This window comes from Schistocerca gregaria, chromosome 7 (assembly GCF_023897955.1).
Source record: "Schistocerca gregaria isolate iqSchGreg1 chromosome 7, iqSchGreg1.2, whole genome shotgun sequence".
Classification (NCBI taxonomy): domain Eukaryota; kingdom Metazoa; phylum Arthropoda; class Insecta; order Orthoptera; family Acrididae; genus Schistocerca; species Schistocerca gregaria.
In genome coordinates, this window is record NC_064926.1 from 274,778,724 (window position 1) to 274,799,490 (window position 20,767).

General features: G+C 43.0%; 1 protein-coding gene across 1 annotated transcript in view; it reads right to left on the minus strand.

The window, feature by feature from the left end:
- LOC126281456 (cytochrome P450 6k1-like) overlaps positions 1–14,588 on the minus strand; it is a 60,181-nt gene extending 45,593 nt beyond the window's left edge. The window contains exon 1 of the mRNA XM_049980441.1: positions 14,544–14,588. The gene's annotated coding sequence lies outside the window, so the exon portion shown is untranslated. The remainder of the gene's footprint in view (positions 1–14,543) is intronic.
- Between the last annotated feature and the right edge of the window lie 6,179 nt (positions 14,589–20,767).

A 20,767-nucleotide genomic window follows, 5' to 3' on the forward strand; every position in this document is an offset into this window, starting at 1 on the left:
GTACGGCCAAACTTTCAGGAAACATTCCTCACACACAAATAAAGAGAAGATGTTATGTGGACATGTGTTCGGAAACGCTTACTTTCCATGTTAGAGCTCATTTTATTACTTCCCTTCAAATCACAGCAACAGAACGTCCCAGCGTGACTTCAAACACTTTGTTACAGGAAATGTTCAAAATGTCCTCCGTTAGCGATGATACATGCATCCACCCTCTGTCGCATTGACTCCCTGATGCGGTGATGCAGCCCTGGAGAATAGCGTATTGTATCACAGTCGTCCACAATACGAGCACGAAGAGTCCCTACATTTGGTACCGGGATTGCGTAGACAAGAGTTTTCAAATGCCCCCATAAATGAAAGTCAAGAGGGTTGAGGTCAGGAGAGCGTGGAGGCTATGGAATTAGTCCGCCTCTACCAATCCATCGGTCACCGAATCTGTTGTTGAGAAGCGTACGAACACTTCGACTGGAATGTGCAGGAGCTCCATCGTGCATGAACCACATGTTGTGTCGTTCTTGTAAAGGCACATGTTCTAGCAGCACAGGTAGATTATCCCTTATGAAATCATGATAACGTGCTCCATTGAGCGTAGGTGGAAGAACATGGGGCCCAATCGAGACATCACCAACAATGCCTGCCCAAACGTTCACGGAAAATCTGTGTTGATGACGTGATTGCACAATTGCGTGCGGATTCTCGTCAGCCCACACATGTTGATTGTGAAAATTTACTATTTGATCACGTTGGAATGAAGCCTCATCTGTAAACAGAACATTTGCACTGAAATGAGCATTGACACATTGTTGGATGAACCATCTGACATTAGGTTATCGTCAACTGCACGAAGAATTGCCTCGTCCATTGCACGCGTCCTCGACGTTCTAGGTCTTCCCCAGTCGCGAGTCCTAGGCTGGAATGTTCCGTGCTCGCTCAGCCGTCGATCAGTTGCTTCGAACGTCTTCCTGTCGGGACACCTTCGTTCTGGAAATTTGTCTCGATACAAACGTACCGCGCCATGGCTATTGCCTCGTGCTAATCCATACATCAAATGGGCATCTGCCAACCCCGCATTTGTAAACATTGCACTGACTGCAAAACCACGTTCGTGATGAACACTAACCTGTTGATGCTACGTACTGATGTGCTTGATGCTAGTACTGTAGAGCAATGAGTCGCATGTCAACACAAGCACTGAAGTCAACATTACTACCTTCGTTCAATTCGGCCAACTGGCGGTGAATCGAGGAAGTACAGTACATACTGAAGAAACTAAAATGAGCTCTAACATGGAAATTAAGCGTTTACGGACACATGTACACATAACATCTTTTCTTTATCTGTGTGTGAGGAATGTTTCCTGAAAGGTTGGCCGTACCTTTTTGTAATACCCTGTATATCATGTCCTACAGCAGAGGCGCCCACCAAACATCGTGGAGACCAAAAGCCCTCAGGTTAATTGGAAGGTGGTGTGGAAGACGATTCACGCGGTTACACTGGCCACAGACGTCCGATCCACATGGTACATCACAGTCAATGGTAAGCAGATAACCCGATCACGCCTCCACAAGTTAAACATGGCGGAATCGCCTCTATGTGTAGACTGCGGGATGCCAGACACGGACGAACACCGTCTGACATGTGGCGCGGCAGAAGACGTATGGCGCTTGGAGCGACAAATTTTGTCGTATTTTCTACGAGTGACTCCGGAACACATTACACCTCGGTTTCTACTATTTCCAGATCAGCAGTATTTCCCGCGCACCAAGACCAACGCTGTCACGTGGATCTGTGCGCATGCAGTACACTACTTATTTCACGATGGACCTAAAGATGTATTCGACTTTTGGAACTACCTACAAGAACGTCATTGCAAGATCGTACGGAACCCAAAATACAGACACTATTTTTCTAATTACTTAGGGAGTGCCCTACGCGACCCTCCACGCAGCTGGATCATCAACAGGTAGGAGAAGACACCCATTGAGTGAGCTGACATGACTAAGTTCGATTCTCGGTGGAAAAAAATACGACATACGTGAAGACGAACCTGGATGATGAAGCGTAAGGAGAGTAGCGACAGACCCTTCTGCATCATGTACGCAGCACTTTTTTTTTCGTTTTCCCCATATACATTTCTTCGGTGTAGGATCGTGCCGAGATATTGTTTTCTTTACTCAGAGCACGATGCGGTGCTAGGTACATTTATTTTTGTTGTGGTATAAAGCAAAACCGAATTAAGAATATATTTTTAAAAAAAGAGTTCAGCGCGACAGTATGTTAATTCTAAAGGGCCCGGGTGCGATTCCCGGCTGGGTCGGAAATTTTCTGTGCTCAGTGACTGGGTGTTGTGTTGTTCTAATCATCATCATTTCATCCTCGTTGACGCTCAAGTCACCGAAGTGGCGTCAAATCGAAAGACTTGCACCCGGCGAACGGTCTACCCGATGGGAGGCCCTAGTCACACATTATTTTAATATCGATACTGCAGTCTGTAATATATGCAATATGTAGAATGTTTGTTTATGTGCAAGAGATGAACTGATGACCCTAATATTGCCAGGTTAAATGAATATATAAATAAATAAATAAATAAATAAAATAAAAGTATAGTCTTTGAAACATTGTAAAGGTATGTTTACATGTGGGATTCGTATCAGCATTAGTAAGCGCGAAATGCATAGACGCATACATGTCTCCAGGACCTGTATCACGACCTGTATGAGTGCGCTACTTGCAAGTCATACATGTATGATCGTGCATTTAATCTGACAATTTGAATCATTGCAGAGTTGTTCGGAATTCACGATGGCTTCTCAAAACGACGTGCAAGATTTTACATTTTTATGTACTGATGCACTTGCCCTTTTGGATGAAGAAAGAAAAAGCCATGAAACACGATGAGTAGAACCAACTCCACAGAACACTCAAGATAAAATAGACATGTGTAAATAAACACGGCGGCATGGCGCCAAGGAAGACTGGTACTGTGCATGCGTGCCTTCGGCAGCTTGTCGAAAATATCGCGAGAAAGCTATATAAAAAATGCATATGAGACCTGTATAACCAGGAAGATCTGCATATTTGGGTGAACTTTTGTATGAGATGATGTATTGCAACAAAAAAATGGTTCAAATGGCTCTGAGCACTATGGGACTCAACTGCTGTGGTCATTAGTCCCCTAGAACTTAGAACTACTCAAACCTAACTAACCTAAGGACATCACACACATCCATGCCCGAGGCAGGATTCGAACCTGCGACCGTAGCAGTCGCACGGTTCCGGACTGCGCGCCTAGAACCGCGAGACCACCGCGGCCGGCCTGTGTTGCAACATGTCAATTCAACATGACGCTCACACAAGTTTCGATACATGTATTACAGCGTAAACGTGCCTTTACATGTAATAATAATTTCCGTGTATCTCAATGGCCCGGTGATAGACTTTTTATTACATGCAACTACGGTGACTAGCGTGCCACTAAGTACCCCGGTTATCCAACCGGGGAAAGAAGTGCTACAGTCTAATGTGGAATTCGAACACCTTGCTGACGACTCCTTACTTCATTGAGAGGTGAAGGCTATGTTAAGTCGAATACTGAAGAACCCGTGGACCCACTGAGATTCGGTTCCGCGACCTCTCTGTTTCCATGCACACACTGTACCGCTAGACCTCCATGCCCGAGTTGAATACAAATAAATGGCAATTAATCGAAACCCTCTGCTGCCAATTAGTGTTGTTGATATACCTCAATGGGGACAGCTGTCTTCATATAGTTAAAATGCTACCCGGCTGTTGACATTCTTCTGTGCGAATGCGCACACTTTGCCCGAACTCTTACGGGAATCGTCACCTTAGTTGGCGCGAGTAATGAGTGAATGGGCAAATATCCTTCAGGATCATTACGAATGTAGGTTGTGGACAGTTGGGAATGTGAGTCTCACGGGAAGTGCGCAAGGGATAAGTCCCTGCACGCGCTATCGTCAGTGCCCTCGGTGGCTCAGATGGATAGAGCATCTGCCATGTAAGCAGGAGATCCCGGATTCGAGTCCCGGTCGGGGCACACATTTCCAGCTGTCCCCATTGAGGTATATCAACAACACATGTTGACAACTGAGGGTTTCGATTAATTATCATTTCTTTCTAGAGAAGTTGCATGGTCATCAGTGGTATCTGTTCTTTCGGAACAGTTATTATCTTCATGTGAATACAAATAGTTCATCTATATGATCTGATGAGTGAGTTTGCGTGTATCAAAATAGGAGATATATATGGCCGTATATTTTGGTTAAATTGACTTAGAAGTTTAAACTTTTTACATTGATGAGAGACCGTAGACTTTAGTATTTAACATAAATTTCAACTGTCTTCAGAGGGACAACAAATGCCGAAAAAATGTATATATTATACTATATAACTACAAATTACTAATTTAGGGTTTTTCTTTTCGTGTATTGTGAAACCTCGCTTGTTGTTAAATTTTTGTGATCCTAGATCAATGATAAGTACCCTATGGTTTTAATTAGTGAGTTGCGAGTATCGAAAGATGTGACAAAAATGGCCGTATCGTTTGGTTACCTTGATTCTGACCTTAAATTTTTCGCACAGCCAAGGGAGCGTAGACCTTAGTATGTGACATACGTTTCAACTCGATACCTCTATCTATTCCTGAGAAAAAGTGGTCTTAACAGCCGGACAAGACAGATAGACTGACAGACAGACGGACAATGAAGGGATCCTGTAGGGGTTCCGTTGCTACTAATTGAGGTACGGAACCCTTAAAAAAAAAGTGCTACTTGTTACCACGGATCCAGTATCAGAGTCAGAGTTTAACAGAACTTTGGAAGATTTGTGATCAAATAATGCAAAACCGAAAGCTAACATTCCTATAATATTAAAATCATTAGATGAAATGACAATCAGATGACTGTTCAAACCGGTATTTATGGGACTGGAAATATACCATCACTCTTTCTGAAAGGTATCATCCATAAAATCCCACAAACAGCAAGGGCAGACAAATGCGAGAACTACCATGTAGTCAGCTTAACAGATCATGGATTCAAGTTGATGACAAGAATAATGTACAGAAGAATGGAAAAGAAAAATGAGGACCTGTTAGATGACGTTCAAATCAAATGGCTCTAAGCACTATGGGACTTAACATCTGAGGTCATCAGTCCCCTAAACTTAGAACTACTCAAACCTAATTAACCTAAGGACATCACACACATCCATGCCTGAGGCAGGATTAGAACCTGCGACTGTAGCAGCAGCGCGGTTCCGGACTGAAGCGCGTAGAACTGATCGGTTACAGCGGCCGGCTGTTAGATGACGATTTGATTTGCTTCCGGAAAGGTAAAGGCACCAGGCAGGCAGATCTGACGCGACGCTTGATGATGGAAGCAGCACTTAAGAAAAATCACTTTCATAGAATTTGTGCACCTGGAAAAAGCGTTCGACAGAGTGAAGTGGTTTGAAATTCTGAGAAAATATAGTACTAAACTATAGGAGAAACTGGTAATATATGAATATGTACAAGAACCTAGAGGGTACACCAATAATGAAAGATTAAGAATGAAGTGCTCAGATCAAAAAGAGTATGAGGCAGGCATGCAATCTTTCACCCCTGCTATTCAATCTATATACCGAAAAGACGATGACCGAAATAAAAGAAACTTTCAACAGTTGATTCAGGGTGACAAAATATCAATGATAAGATTCACTAATGATATTGCTATTTTCAATGGAAGTGAGGAAGTACTACGAGATCTGTTGAATGAAATGAACGCCCTAAGCAGTAAAGAATATGTGTTGAGAGCAAACCGAAGAAAAATGAAAGTAAAGATTAGTAGAAGAAATGACGCTAGCTATGAACTTACCATTAAAATTGGTGCTCACGTAATAGTGGAAATGTAGGAACTCTGCTACCTTTGAAGTAAGACAGCGTATGACAGATGAAGCAAAGGGCATAAAAAGTAGATTAGCACAGGTAAAGAAGGCATTCTTGCCTATTATAGATCTATTATTACCAAATGTAGTACTTCATTTGAGGAAGAAATTCCTTAGGATGTATGTTTGGAGCACCGCACTGTATGGCGGCCAATCATGGATAGTGGGAAGACTTGGACGGAAGAGAATCGAAGCGTTTGAGATGTAATGCTACGGATAAAACGTGGGTAACACTGAAGAAAAAGAAGGGACTGATTGATAGGACGTTTTGAAACACCAGGGAATAGCTTCACTGGTACTAGAGGGAGCCGTAGGGGGTAAAAAGTATATCGGAAGACAGAAATTGGAATACTTCCAACAAATAATTGATGACGTAGTGTGTAAGTGCGGCTCTGAGATGAAGACTTTGGCACAAGTGATGAATTCGTCGCGTGCCACGTTGCCATGTATGACCAATCAGAAGACTGACGAATAAAAAAAGGGGGCATCGACTAATGCCTTTAATTGTTCATTCAGTTGATACTATTGGGGTGACAAGTTGTGTACCCATCGTTTTGGATTTTCTTTTTCTAGGTGCTAGCCGGCCGATGTGTCCGAGCGGTTCTAGGCGCTTGAGTCTGGAACCACGCTACTGCTACGGTCGCAGGTTCGGACCCTGCCTTGGGCATGGATGTATGTCATGTCCTTAGATTAGTTAGGTTTAAGTAGTTCTAAGTCTAGGGGACTGATGACCTTAGATGTTAAGTCCCATAGTGCTCAGAGCCATTTGAACCATTTTTTTTAGCTGCTAAAAATAACACTCCGAATTATGTAAGCACACACTAGTGCAGTGGTAGCAGCTGTAGTTATTGTATATCTGGCAGATGTTCGTGACATCCTGACACCTATAGGAGTGGTTACTCATGAAATTTGCATCGAAAAAGTCGTTGTAAAGTGTAAATGAATCCCAGTAGCTAGTATGTTTAATATCAGGAAATCCAGTTTGCAACCAGTAAACAGCATAGGAGAGAATCTGAACAGTAACACCATGACAGAAATCAAGAAGCGCTACCTATCAGTTTAACACTTTAAGATATTAGCCACATCAATGTTGTTATAATCAAGAATCAAGCATATACACTTTCAAGATACTTCAGCATGTCTGAAGGTTCACAAAACTACTAAGGATTTCCTTGCAGCTGTTGCAACAACAATCAACGAGAATGGGCAACACGTTGATACGTTACAGGGAAACTGAAAAAGAAAACATATTTGATATGTGGAATGAACATTAGAAAATAGCACAAGATAAGAATGATTTGCAAATTGGAATAGAAATGAATCTACACAGTTTAGTTACTATCTGAAAGATTGTCTTCTAGATCACAAAAATATCATTAGAAGTACAGAATCATGTCTTTCGCACTACTTAATCCAAAGTAACAAATGATGCACTAGGTGCATGAGATGTGTAGCCACGTCGTCAACTTATGGAAGTCTGTTAAAAGTAGTATTTGCTCTATCAACAACGCAATAAGCTGAATGGGAAACTTGTCTCACAAATGTTGGTTTTATTGTTTGTAGACAAAAAAGTTGTGAAATATGTTATTTCTGCATTTATTGATTAATAAATATGTTAATAAATATGATCTTAGAATTATGCGTACATTGCGTTTTAAAGCGTTGTATAAATTTATAATTTAACATCGATGTTAACAACATCAGTCAATAGTTTCGATTATTATCGGCCACCGATGTTTAGACGTCGATGATGAAATCGAAATTAGCATCGATGATACGCCAAATTTTCACTTCCTTACTTTATACCCGATTCGATGGCGATATATAGCTTCTGAACGCCTCATGACAATTATTATAATGAGTGTTACTCAATACCCTTTACCGATTCTAATGGCATCCAGCAGAAAACACAAGCATCGATTTCTACATCCATATCTATACCCTGAGAGTCACTATGAAGTTCCTGGTAGAGGGTATTTTTTATTTTAGGGAATTGTCTGAAGAGACGTTTTCAAATTTTGTAAACCGCTTTCAGTAGCTGTATAGCAAGACTATTCGAAAGAGTAAGGCTTTAATTACTTCATTCATTTTATTGGTTTTTGAACTTCGTGGCTGTGGGTTGTCCTAGGTGGGAAAAATAAAACTAACACAGAAAATATTTATAAGACAGACGGAACTGAGCCTTGTTTACGGCCCATAACAGAAATTGCTGGAAACCGTGATGTCGATGCAACGATTGGTTGCTGACATACGTCTACTCATGCACATCTGCTGCATGCTCTGTCCCAAGTGCTTCGATGTGTCATTACGTTTGAGTGAGTAATAGGAGCAGACGAACTAGTGAGCGCAACTCAAAATGGTGCTCATGGTAAAACAGCGCTTATTCCTTGCCGAGTGTCATGCGAAGTGCAGTTCGTGGAAAATCTGTGCGTAAATGTTGTTAAGGACTACAAGTGTTTTGGAAAAACCTCCAGCAAAGTCGACAAAGAAAAACTTAGTAGGAAAATAGTGCGAAACCGGCTTTGTAGCGAATAAAAGCCATACCATCCGAAAACAGTTCCATCACCGGGAAACATTGCTCGAGTGAAGAAAGGCTTGAAACGAAGTCCGACGAAACCTCGACGCCTTTTATCAGTGCCAGTGGGAATTAGAGATCGTCTTGTCGAAACATTATCGAAAATGACTTGCATCCATATCCTTAAAAATATACCGTTATGCACAGTTTAAGTGTCCAGACGATCTCTCACGTGTTGAGCTCTGAGTGAAGTCGGAGCTAGACTGCTGAAGCAGCAGTTGGACCCTGGTTCAGCGTGTCAAGGTATGCCAACTCCAAAATATGTGACATTATGCATCAGGAAATTCCCATCAGAACTTTAAAGAATCATTACATTATCTCAACATACGTGTTTGGTGCACGATTGTTTCCCCTAACAGGTAATGCTAACCAGCGTTTCCAGAAACGATTTAGTACATATTTCAGAAAGACGTAGCTGCAGCACAGGCTTCTTTCATAACGTCGTCATAAGTGTATGAGCTGTTCAGTGAGGAGAGGGCAATCAGCAAAGGCAGTGCCACCACAATCGCCTCATCTCTGTCTCTCTCTCTAAATGGTTCAAATGGCTCTGAGCACTATGGGACTTAACATCTGTGGTCATCAGTCTACTAGACCTTAGAACTGCTTAAACCTAACTAACCTAAGGACATCACACACATCCATACCCGAGGCAGGATTCGAACCTGCTACCGTAGCTGTCACGCGGTTCCAGACTGAAGCGCCTAGAACGGCACGGCCACACAAGCTGGTTCTCTCTCTCTCTCTCTCTCTCTCTCTCTCTCTCTCTGTGTGTGTGTGTGTGTGTGTGTGTGTGAGTGAGTGAGTGTGCGTGATTTGTAGCTCTGGAGCAAACTGAAGGGAGAGATGTACCTAAATACCGCACACATACTGGAAGAACTGCAGCAGAACAACGAAAACGCTGTTGCTCCTAGGGCAGCTGACATTGTTAAAAATATCGGGAATCTGATAAATAGAAAGTTGAAGAAATATCTTTGTCGGCTCTCACATATCGAAGAAAATAATCGATATATCAAAGGAGAGAATATCGAAGTGCCGGCCTATAAAAATATCCCCTGCACATTGCAAATATACACTCGGTTTAAGACTCGTATGTTTAAGTATTGATTTATTACTTGATACTCTGTACATAAACAAGTTAGGAGCCTGCTTGCCCCTCTTAGAGCAAGAATTTAAGGGAAAACAATGCACGTCTAGGCTTAGCGATAACCACTTTGCAAACGGTGGTAACTGCATATAAGTGGCACAATAAGTGTCCGATGGGTACGTCGATCGGTTTCTTCACATATCGGACGTTTCCAGAACCCTTAATGTCAACTACCCTGTTTTATCATTTTTGCAAACGCCAGCGACTTAGTAGCTGTAATGTCAAAATTGAGTGTTGAAGTTAAACGTTGCAGTTTCTGTTGGTAGAGTCGAACGCAGGTTACGGCAGCATTTCCTTTCACACGTCTCCACCCACCGCAAAGACCAATCTTGTTATTTAGATTTTCGTTCATCATTTCCAGCAACTATTTTTGAAGAATCACATTGGTAATATTGTCATTTTATTCTCACCACCAGCCCCTATTGTAATCGAGCTTCCTCTTTGTGAAATCTAAACTCGCTTCACACAGTCAAAGAGAAAAGACGAAAGATAAAAAAGTAGTAATATTTCTTCGCATAGTGAAAATAAAAACGGCGCGACAGTTTCTGTCGTAATGCACAGAGAGAGGGTTGCCTACCGCAGGCTACAAGACTGTAGGCAACCAAGTTTACGGCATTATATCATTGTGGCAGAAACTCAAGGTTTTCATTATTTACGGATATTAGGTTCAGAGGAGAGCAACCAAGTCTGCCATCACTAATTGTGCCTCTAGTTTTCATTTCGGTAGAAAAAAACCACATGTGTCATTTTAAAAAAGTAATTTTGTGTTGAAAGTGATCTTCGTTTACTTGTAGGGATTGTGCATTCCTACCTATTGTGTGAGCTCCTGACATAGGTGCATCTCTGGACAATTGCGTTTTTCATATTTTGTCTCATTTCTGAAATATATAAGGTGTCAAAGTTAGTTGGAATGTCCAGTATATAAACTCAGGCTTCTCGTAAATGATGCTGATAAATGCAGAGAACAATTGTAGCGAAATACAGAAAGACCTCTAGAGAATCGACACTAGGGGCAGGGACTGGAAATTGACTCTCAACATAAACAAATGTGATGCATTGCGCATAAATAGGCAGCAAGACCCATTATTGTGTAATTAAACGATTGCAGAAAAATCACAAGAAGAAGTCAGATGCATTAAACCTCCGGGAGTATGCGTTCGGAGCAATTTTTAAATGGTAGGACCACATTAAACCAATGGCAGGTAAGGAAGATGCTAAAATATTTTATATATGATCTAGTAGATCATCGAAATTCTATGGGGCTTGTCACTGATGATGTTGATAAATCTGGTTCTAAAGTACGCTTCGTGAGACACCGAAGCCTCCCTTCCCGGACTGACAACGATGACATAAACTGACAGTAGTAATCTCATGCATTTGTATATAGAGAGGTACTTATTTTCACAAATTATCCTTTTGAGTCTATCGTGCAACCAGCTAGAAGAAATGAGAAGATAAAACATAGCGCTCCGACCTAACGCCCCCTCCCCCCTTCATCCCCCACCGCCACCCACTCACCCACCGTGCCGCTAAGTAGCTATCCAGGATGTAGAAAGCACGTTTAAAATCAGTAAGCACACCTAAAGATCGCTACATTCACAACTCACTAGATGAAAGGTATGAAACCACTTCGGAGATGATAGCCTATTTGTAAGCAAAGCAAGGAAATGAGAGAGTTTTATTTCCTCTAGGCTACTATTAATTTTGAATACGAAATGGGTTGATCAAATGGGCTCAGTCGTAGGTAAATGAAGCGGTAAAATTTGGCTCACAGGTACAATACTAGGAAGAGTGGTCAGTCTAAAAAATGGTTCAAGTGGCTCTGAGCACTACGCGACTTAACATCTGAGGTCATCAGTCCCCCTAGAACTTAGAAGTACTTAAACCTAACTAACCTAAGGACATCACACACATCCATGCCCGAGGCAGGTTTCGAACCTGCAACCGTAGCGGTCGCGCGGTTCCAGACTAAAGCGCCTTGAACCGCTCGGCCACACCGGTCAGTCTACATAGGCCAAGTGCGTGGGACTCATAGTAAATGGGACTATCAGTAGACATTATCGTATACAACGAAGAGTGACACGAATGATCACAGGTTTGTTAGAGCAGTGGGGGAAGGTACGAAATAGAAACCAACTATCTCACGAAACTCTGCTTACCAAATTTGCAAAGCCAACGTGAAGTGAGAAATCTACCCCTAAGTATCTACGCGTCAATTCCACAGGGATAGTGAAAGAAGATTAAACTAGTTACAAAAAGCCCAGAGGCAGCTAAGCAATCATTCTCCCTTAGCTCCATACGCGAATGGGAAGAAGCTGTTCAAAAAGGTTCAAATGGCTCTGAGCACTATGAGACTTAACTTCTAAGGTCATCAGTCCCATAGAACTTAGAACTACTTAAAACTAACCAACCTAAGGACATCAAACACATCCATGCCCGAGGCTGGATTCGAACCTCCGACCGTAGCGTTCACGCGGTTCCAGACTGTAGCGCCTAGAACCGCTCGGCCCCCCTTGCCGGCGAAGAAGCTGTAATAAGAGATATAATGAGAATTACTCCCTGCCTTGCACTGTGCAGTAGGTTTTAGGATGGATACGATAATAACTTTGAAACGGAGGACTAGACAGAGAATGCCGAAATACTAAACATCTTTTTACAAAATTATTTCCGAGAGGAACGTCGCACTATAGTTCCTCCTTTAAATCACCACATTAACGACAAAATGGCTTATATCGAATTAAATGACTGTGGGATAGAAAAGCAACTAAAGCAGTTCAACAGAGGGAAGGCTGTTGAACATGACGGGATAGCAACATGGTTATGCGACAGAACTTGCTCCTCTTCTAGCAGCAGTATACCACGGGTTTTTGGAGTGAGGAAATATTACAGATGATCGAAAAAACAAACGCAGGTCGTCCCCGTCTTTAAGAAGGGCCGTCGAGCAGACGCACAAAACTATATGCCTATATCTCTGACGTCAGCCTGTTGTAGAATTTTGCAACACGCTCGAGTATTACGACATTTCTAGATACCGACAATCTCCTCTATAGGGATCAACGTGGGTTCCGAAAACAACGATCGTGTGAGACCAAGCTCACTTCGTTCGTCCACAGGACCCAGAAGGTAGCAGACACAGGTGCCCAGCTAGATATTTTATTTCTTAACTTCCGTAACACATTCGATACAGTTTCGGACCACTGCCTGATGAACAAAATACGAGTGTACGGAAAATCAGACCCAATGTGTGATTAGATTGAAGAGTTTCTGACAAACAGAACACAGCATATCATTCTCATTGTAGAGGAGTCACGACGCTAGAAAATTGTAGCGAAATGGAGGGAGACCTGCAGAGGATCGACGCTTCGTGCAGGGAGTGGCAGTTGACCCTTATTGTAAGCAAAAGTAACGTATTGCGTGTACATAAACAGAAAGACCCGTTGTTCTGTGATTAGACGATTGCAAATCTATCATTGATATCAGTTACTTTCATAAATGTCTCCGAGTATGTATACGTAGCGATTTAAATTGCAACGACCACATACGACTAATCACATCGATCAGTAATTGAATATTGTTCGTCAGTGTGGGATCCGTACAAGACAGAATTGATAGAGGGAACAGAGAAGATCAAAAGAAGAGCAACACGTTTCGTTACGGGTTAATTTAGTACATACGAAATCGTCACAGGGATAATTAAGCAGTTCCAGTAGAAGACTCTGCAAGAGAGGCGTTATGCATCACAGGGTGGTTTATTGTTAAAGCACCGAGGGCGTACGTTTCTAGAAGAGTCAACAAATAGAATGCCTCCTTCTACGTATATCTCGCGAAAAGAATGTGAAGACAATGTAACAGAGGTTCGAGCTCACACGGAGACTTAGCGACACTCGTCCTTCCCGTGAACGGTTCACAACTGGAATAGGAAAGGGGCAGGAATGAGAGTGGTATCCGAACTGCCCTCCGCCACACACTGCAAAGTGGTTTGCCGAGTGTATTATGTAGATAGCTGCTTATAACGTACTGTAGTAGTGTAGGGGAAGTCGAGACGGTCAGGTTGTTATAAGACGCCTGCGGTCTATCAAGCCGGTGTAGCCGAGCGGTTCTAGGCGCTTCAGTCTGGAACCGCGCGACCGCTACGGTCGCAGGTTCGAATCCTGCCTCGGGCATGGATGTGCGTGATGTCCTTAGGTTAGTTAGGTTTAAGTAGTTCTAAGTTCTAGGGGACTGATGACCTGAGATGTTAAGTCCCATAGTGCTCAGAGCCATTTAACAGTGCGAGAGGATATTAAAAACGTCGTACGGCGCATATGCGCTGCCACTTATGGGGCTTTCTTAGGCCATATTGAGGTTGTTTTACCGGCTTGATAGACCACAAGTGTTTGGTGTCAAATTGTTCGCCTCGACTTCCTCTACGCTACTGTGGTACGCAATAGACAGCTATTGTTTACGCCCCGTAGATGTAGAGGTAGCTGTAGAATACTTTTCAAAAGTCTGTTATTAAGAAAAAATGTAATACCGCCTACGGATCGAGCTTGCAAACCACAGGCTTACACCCGAGAATCTGCGCCCACTATGCCAGAAATAAGGAAGAAACAAGTTGGTAAACGACGAGAGCGTGAAGTTTTTCATTATAACTGTGACTTACTGTTACGGATCAAATTTCAGATTCCGGGTCAATCAGTCATTCTGCAGAACGTACTTTAGATACCCTAAAACTTCTTCATCAACACATCGTCGGATACACGCTGTGGTTTTCCGAAACATAGATCAAATCACTTGTCACTCTAGAACACTCTTAGAAGATACCTATCTTTGGCTACATAACATTACAGAACGTTTCGCTCTGCAACAAGTTGTCATCGTCAGCGCACTCACCTGCTGCTGAGATTCCGGGCAACCGCGCTTACGCCAGTGGCGTCGCAGACGCCGGGCGCTGGCGGACACGCGTCTTTATACCAAACTTCAGGGCCGTGCTAGAGCTGTTGACTCTGGCACAAGGACGTCTAGACACGTGAGGTTACGCGGCTCTTCCGGCACGGCCAGAGCAAGGCAGTTCTTTCACCGGCTAGATAGGCCAACCCAACAAGGCATATAGCAGGTAGGCCCTGGCACAGCTTCTGATGACGTAACATCGACCGCGCGCTTGGTCACGTCTAGTTCCTTGTATCGTCTCTGCAGTAAATTATGATTTATCGTCTGGAGTTCTCTACCAACACGCTCAAAAGGCCGGCCGGAGTGGTCGAGCGGTTCTAGGCGCTACAGTCTGGAACCGTGCGACCGCTACGGTCGCAGGTTAGAATCCTGCCTCGGGCATGAATGTGTGTGATGTCCTTAGGTTAGTTAGGTTTAAGTAGTTCTAAGTTCTAGGGGACTGATGACCTCCGAAGTTAAGTCCCATAGTGCTTAGAGCCATCTGAACCAATACGCGCAAAGGGTTGTTAGCCTTTCATATAGAGAAAAACAGGGTTTAATACCCAGTCGACGACGAGGTAATTAGACACAGAGGATCTACACTGAGGCGACAACGCACATATACAGATGGCGGTAGAATCGCGTACACAAAGTATAAAAGGTCAGTGCATTGACGGAGCCGTCACCATGTGGAAAGGTTTCCTACGTGATTATGGCCACACAATGGGAATTGATAGACTCTGAACGCGGAGTGGTAGTTGGAGCTAGATGCATGGGTCATTCTGTTTAGGGAATTCAGCATCCCGACATCCACAGTGTCGAGAGTGTGCTGAGAATAACGAATTTAAGGTATTACCTCTCACCATGGAGAACACAGTGGCTGACAGACTTCACTCAACGAACGAGCACAGTGGCGTTTGCTTAGAGTCGTCAGTGTAAACAGACAAGCATACTGCCTGAAATAACCGCAAAAATCAATGTTGGACTTAAGAGAAACGTATCCGTTAGGACAGAACGGTGAAATCCGGCATTAATGGGCTACGGCACAGACTGCCGACGCGAGTGCCTTTGCAAACAGCACGACATCGCCTGCAGCGCCTCTCCTGGGCTCGAGACCACTGGAAAACCGTGGCCTGATCAGAAGAGTCCCGATCTTGGTAAGAGCTGATGACAGAGTTCGAGTGTGGCTCAGACCCCACAAAAAGTTGGACTCAGGTTGTCAACAGCGCATTGTGCAAGCTGGTGGTGGCTCCTCAATGGTGTAGGATGCGTCCACGTGGAATGGACTGGGTCCTCTAGTCCAACTGAACCGTTCGTTGACTGGAAGTGGCTATATTCAACTTCTTGCAGACCAGTTGGAGCCGTTCTTGGATTTCATATTCCCAAACAACGACGGAATACTTATGGATGACAATGCGCCGTGTCGTCGGACCACAACTGCTCGCAGTTGGTTTGAAGAACATTCCGGACAATTCGAGTCATAATTTGGTCACCCAGATCGTCATACGTGAATGCCATCGAACATTTATGAGACGGAATCGAGGACAGGTCGTGCACAAAATCCTGCCAGGAAAAATTTCGCAATTGCGGACGGCTGTAGAGGCATCATGGCGCAATATTTCTGCACGGGTCTTCCAACGACTTGTTGAGTCCACGGCACGTTGAGTTACTGCACTACGCCGGGCAAAAGGAGGTCCGACACGATATTAGGAGATATCCCGTGACATTTGTAGTATGCTGCTTCCAGGATGCTGAGGAGCGACTCTGAACCCGTATCGAATCCGCCATGTGGATCGGCGACCAGCTAGCCTGGATGTGGTTTTTAGAGTGTTTCCCACATTCAACTGGGTGCATACTGGGCTGGTACCGACATGGCCTATCAAATACACGCAACAAAAACATTTAGAATATGTTCTCACGTTTGAACAGCAAAATTTTCTGTAGATGAAGAAAAAAAATGGTTCAAATGTCTGTGAGAACTATGGAACTTAATATCTGAGGTCATCAGTCCCATAGAACGTAGAACTACTTAAATCTAACCTAAGGACATCACACACGTCCATGCCCGAGGCAGGATTCGAACCTGCGACCGTAGCAGTAGCGCGGTTCCGGACTGAAACGCCTAGAACCGATCGGTCACCGCAGCCGGTTTCTAGATGAAGACAGACAGCGCACAAAATGTCCGTCCCGGAGGCAGTGATGGTTCACCAAGGTCTACCGGCCACTGTCACTAACATTGCCAAAATATATAACAAATACCGAAAGAAGATTAAGATTGAAGACGTTTCTTCTCAGTCTCTGAGTGATGCGAAACTCTTTGTTTAATTTCCAAATGAGTTTACTTTCGTTTAATTACACTCAGATTATTCATCTAGGGCCAATATTATGCAAACACAACTCTTTACATGCAACATAAAAATTGTTGGACGCACAAAATGGCTTCATATTACATTGCTTAGAACTTGCGGTAAGTATTTCTGATTTTAAGAATAACATTCCCAGCAAATTTTACAGACCTTGTAGCCACAACGTAATTATAATTTCCTCCTTTTATATCCCTTTTTTCTTTAATATCTTGTACCTAATAATTCGAATCATCCCAACATTTTTGGCTTTCATTTTGTCCCTACACTTTTCTTAATCTCTCATTTTGGCCATTTGATGTAAAATAATGTCATCATTATTCATTTTTTAGATTTTGTAATGTGTCTTGAGATCCTTACTGTTCTTGAAACTGAAACTAAAAAGTACTAAAACGAAAAGCGATAATTGATCTCACTCAGAAATGATGGCACCAGTTCAGCTGAAACAAAAGAGCAAAACTGATTCGAAATTGCATTTGTATTAAAATTGTGTGAATAAGAGTTTGTAAATTTTTAATTATACTCAACATTTTGAAAATACACTTAATAGTTTGAAAATATATTAGCAAAATTTTTAAATTGTGAAAGAATGAAATATTCAAGAGTGACGCCTTTTGGGCACACGGCACCTGTAATTTCTTTTAAAACTTCGTGTGTGGCAGAAATGTGTGATTTGTACTCGTATGTAGTGCAAATTTAGTGACACTGCAGAGACTGAAGAAGAGTAGTTTTCTATAAAGCTTAAGGAATATGACTTGCACAATAAATATGCACCTTTAAATGAAAATAACTTAACCTGGAAATCGACGTTTCTAATGATACTGATAAGCGGATTTTCCGAGAAATGTCGCGACAAATCTCGAGGGTTATAGAGAACGTCTTGAGGAACAAACCAGTCTGCGGAAATTATGGTCGCTGGCGTCTGCAATGAGGCCACCCCTTCGACAGAAAGCATGACTTTGTACACTGCAGGACAGTGGGCGGAACGCCTCGCAATGATTTGTTATTCAGTGATCGCGACTGATTGCCACGATCGCCAGTCGAGAGGATGGAGCTAACTGCTAGCCTCCATAAACGCGATGCTCTGTTGCCTCGGTGGATGACGCTTTCGGACAAAAGGTCTAGAGTCCCCAAATTATTTTTCTCCTGGAACCCTCTAAATTGTCCATTGTTTTCTGATGTACAAAAAAAATGAACGCTGGATGGAAAACCGTGTCCGAAACCGTCATCCAGTGAGCCAACAGAGCATCGCAATAATGGGAGACAAGGCCTTTCTATACAGCAGCTAGCTCCTTCTTCTCCACGGGCAATCGTGGCAATCTGCCGCCATCACCGAATAATAATCAACATTACCAGACGTTCTGCCTTCAGTCTATCTGCTCACCAAGTCATGTTTGTTGCCGAAGGGGTTGTTGTAGCGGGAGGCGCCGCTTCGATGGTCTGTAGCGTCGTTGGATGATGTTTTCGGGCACGGGTTCCTATCCTCGATTTGTTCCTCAAGGCACCCTATACAACTCCTAGAAGCTTATCGCAAAAAAAGAAACACCTATGTACTCAATATTTTAGAGTGTTACGGGAAAGATAAAAAGAAACATTTTTATGTGACAAAAATGTTACTTGTGCACCGTTTTCTCGCCAGGGGTCCTTGAAGGCTTCGACGCTATCCTAGGGATTTATTTTTGTGTGGGAGATGTGTACGAGACACAGATAGACATCCAGCTGGTTACCCGTTTGGCTGAGGATGCAGCCATTATTCTTGAAACACCCGATTTTTTGACCTTGTTAGACAGCCATTAGAATGTACGAGATCACTTGTCCATTACTGTAAACGGATATTTTCAGTAACAGTTCTGGAATAACAGTCATCACAAGGATGTTCCAACATCGTCTCTGGACATTACTACCGTCGATATCTTGATGAATTCCTAGCGGGGAAAAGATGTACCAGTGACAGTTTTGTCACATACAAAAGGTGTTCCTTTTTACATCCTCTAAACAAACCAAAACTTTGTGTATGTAGTATATTGACATACAGACAGAATGTTTCACAGTTCATATTACAGGCGTCTCTGGGTTGATTAAGGAACTTGGCAGATTAGAAACACATATCCGGAAACGTACCATTTGCATATGAAATAAGTTTGGAGACCGTATGACTTTGCTGTTCCCGCTTTGTGGCGTACATAATGGAAGATCAACTGAACGCATTTATCAAGAACGTATTAACGGATCACCTCAGTCCATCACATACGGTTTCTGTTGGCTTACAACGGCGACAGTGAAAAACTGGTACTTTCGCGGTACGGATGCGCGCCAGTGTTTGTGGTCCGTGTGTATGAAAGTATATGCGTCATAGATACAACTTGTGCAACGAAGAGCTGGGTCGCCACGTGGAGCACAAAGGTCAGAACCCATTGTCTCCACTATCTACGTACAGCGAAGAGGGTGATTTGAAGTTATTCCATCTTCAAACTTGTTTTATTTCCAGACGGTACATTTCCGGACATGGGTTTCTTATCAAAACTTCATCTACTAAGTTCCCTATACAGTCTGCGGAAGTCTATAAAAGGAATTATGAAGCACTCCATATCATGATGCAAAATTTGATTGTCACTGACCACCACGAGACTGAATGCGAGCAGGTAACACGGTATTGGCAGTATACGGGATGATTCTGTTATATGTTTCACAGTAGCTATTGAGGTGCGTATTTTAGAGACCATGTTACTCGACATGTTATCTTGTTTTGGTCCATAGTACCCGCTCTTCCAAAATATGGAAAGCAAAGAGCCTACAGTAAAAGAGGTCCTCTGTCAGAGACATCAGAACAATTTTCGTTTAATACGAGGGCTATCCAAAAAGTAAAAAACTATAGGTCGCGAAATGGAGACCACAGTGAAAATCAAAACTTTTTTATTTGCAGCAGTTAGCTACACCTTCCAGTTACTTCTCTACACAGTCGCCGTTCAGACTTAGACTTCAGCCGTAGCGTTGTACCAAATTTTGAATTCCCTCGTTATAAAAGACGGCCTCCAGTGCTTTTCGACAATTTTCTTCTCTGCACTGCAGCTCGTTGTCTGTGTCAAAATATTGTCTTCATAGCTGGCGGTTCATTTGAGCAGAGATGAACCTCAGGGGTAGCTAATTACGGGCTGTATTGTGGGTGATCAAACACTTCCCATCGAAAACGCTGCAGGAGCATCTTCATTGCCCTGCAGAGTGCGGCCGAGAATTGTCGTGTAGAACGAACCGCATGACAGGTATGTTATGTGGATTGCATAGCTTCAGGCGAAATCTTTCGCCAGGCTCTCATACTTGGCGAGAGCCGCTAATTTCTAGCCATCTTTACGTTCTCACTGTGAGCTCAGAATTGAAAAGAGAGACATGATGCGGTCGACGGACATACTAGACACAGTGCCCAACGAATCTGTGCAAAGCTTCATCAGATTTTCATTGTATTTTCCATTTCGCGACCGATCGTTCCTTAGTTTACGAATAATAATCCTCGTAGTTTCGATTCGGCCATTTGGGGACCAGGGTCCCTTACCTCAGCTTGATACATTTTCCCTTGTGCACCTGAGAGTTTGTAACATATTAATGTGTTCATTTCGTGTAAGTGGAGCAGGGAGGAATGAGGAATCATATCAGCGACTGTAGGGGTCGATAATGGGGAAGCCCACTGACACATATGTTTAAGAAGAGCGTGGAACGCTTGCTCAATTGAAATGCTCCACATTATAACTTTACCGTGGTTGTGACTTTTTGACATGTAAGTAAGCGATTATGCTTGTGGAGCCATTGTGCTGCAGCTACACAACACCAGCC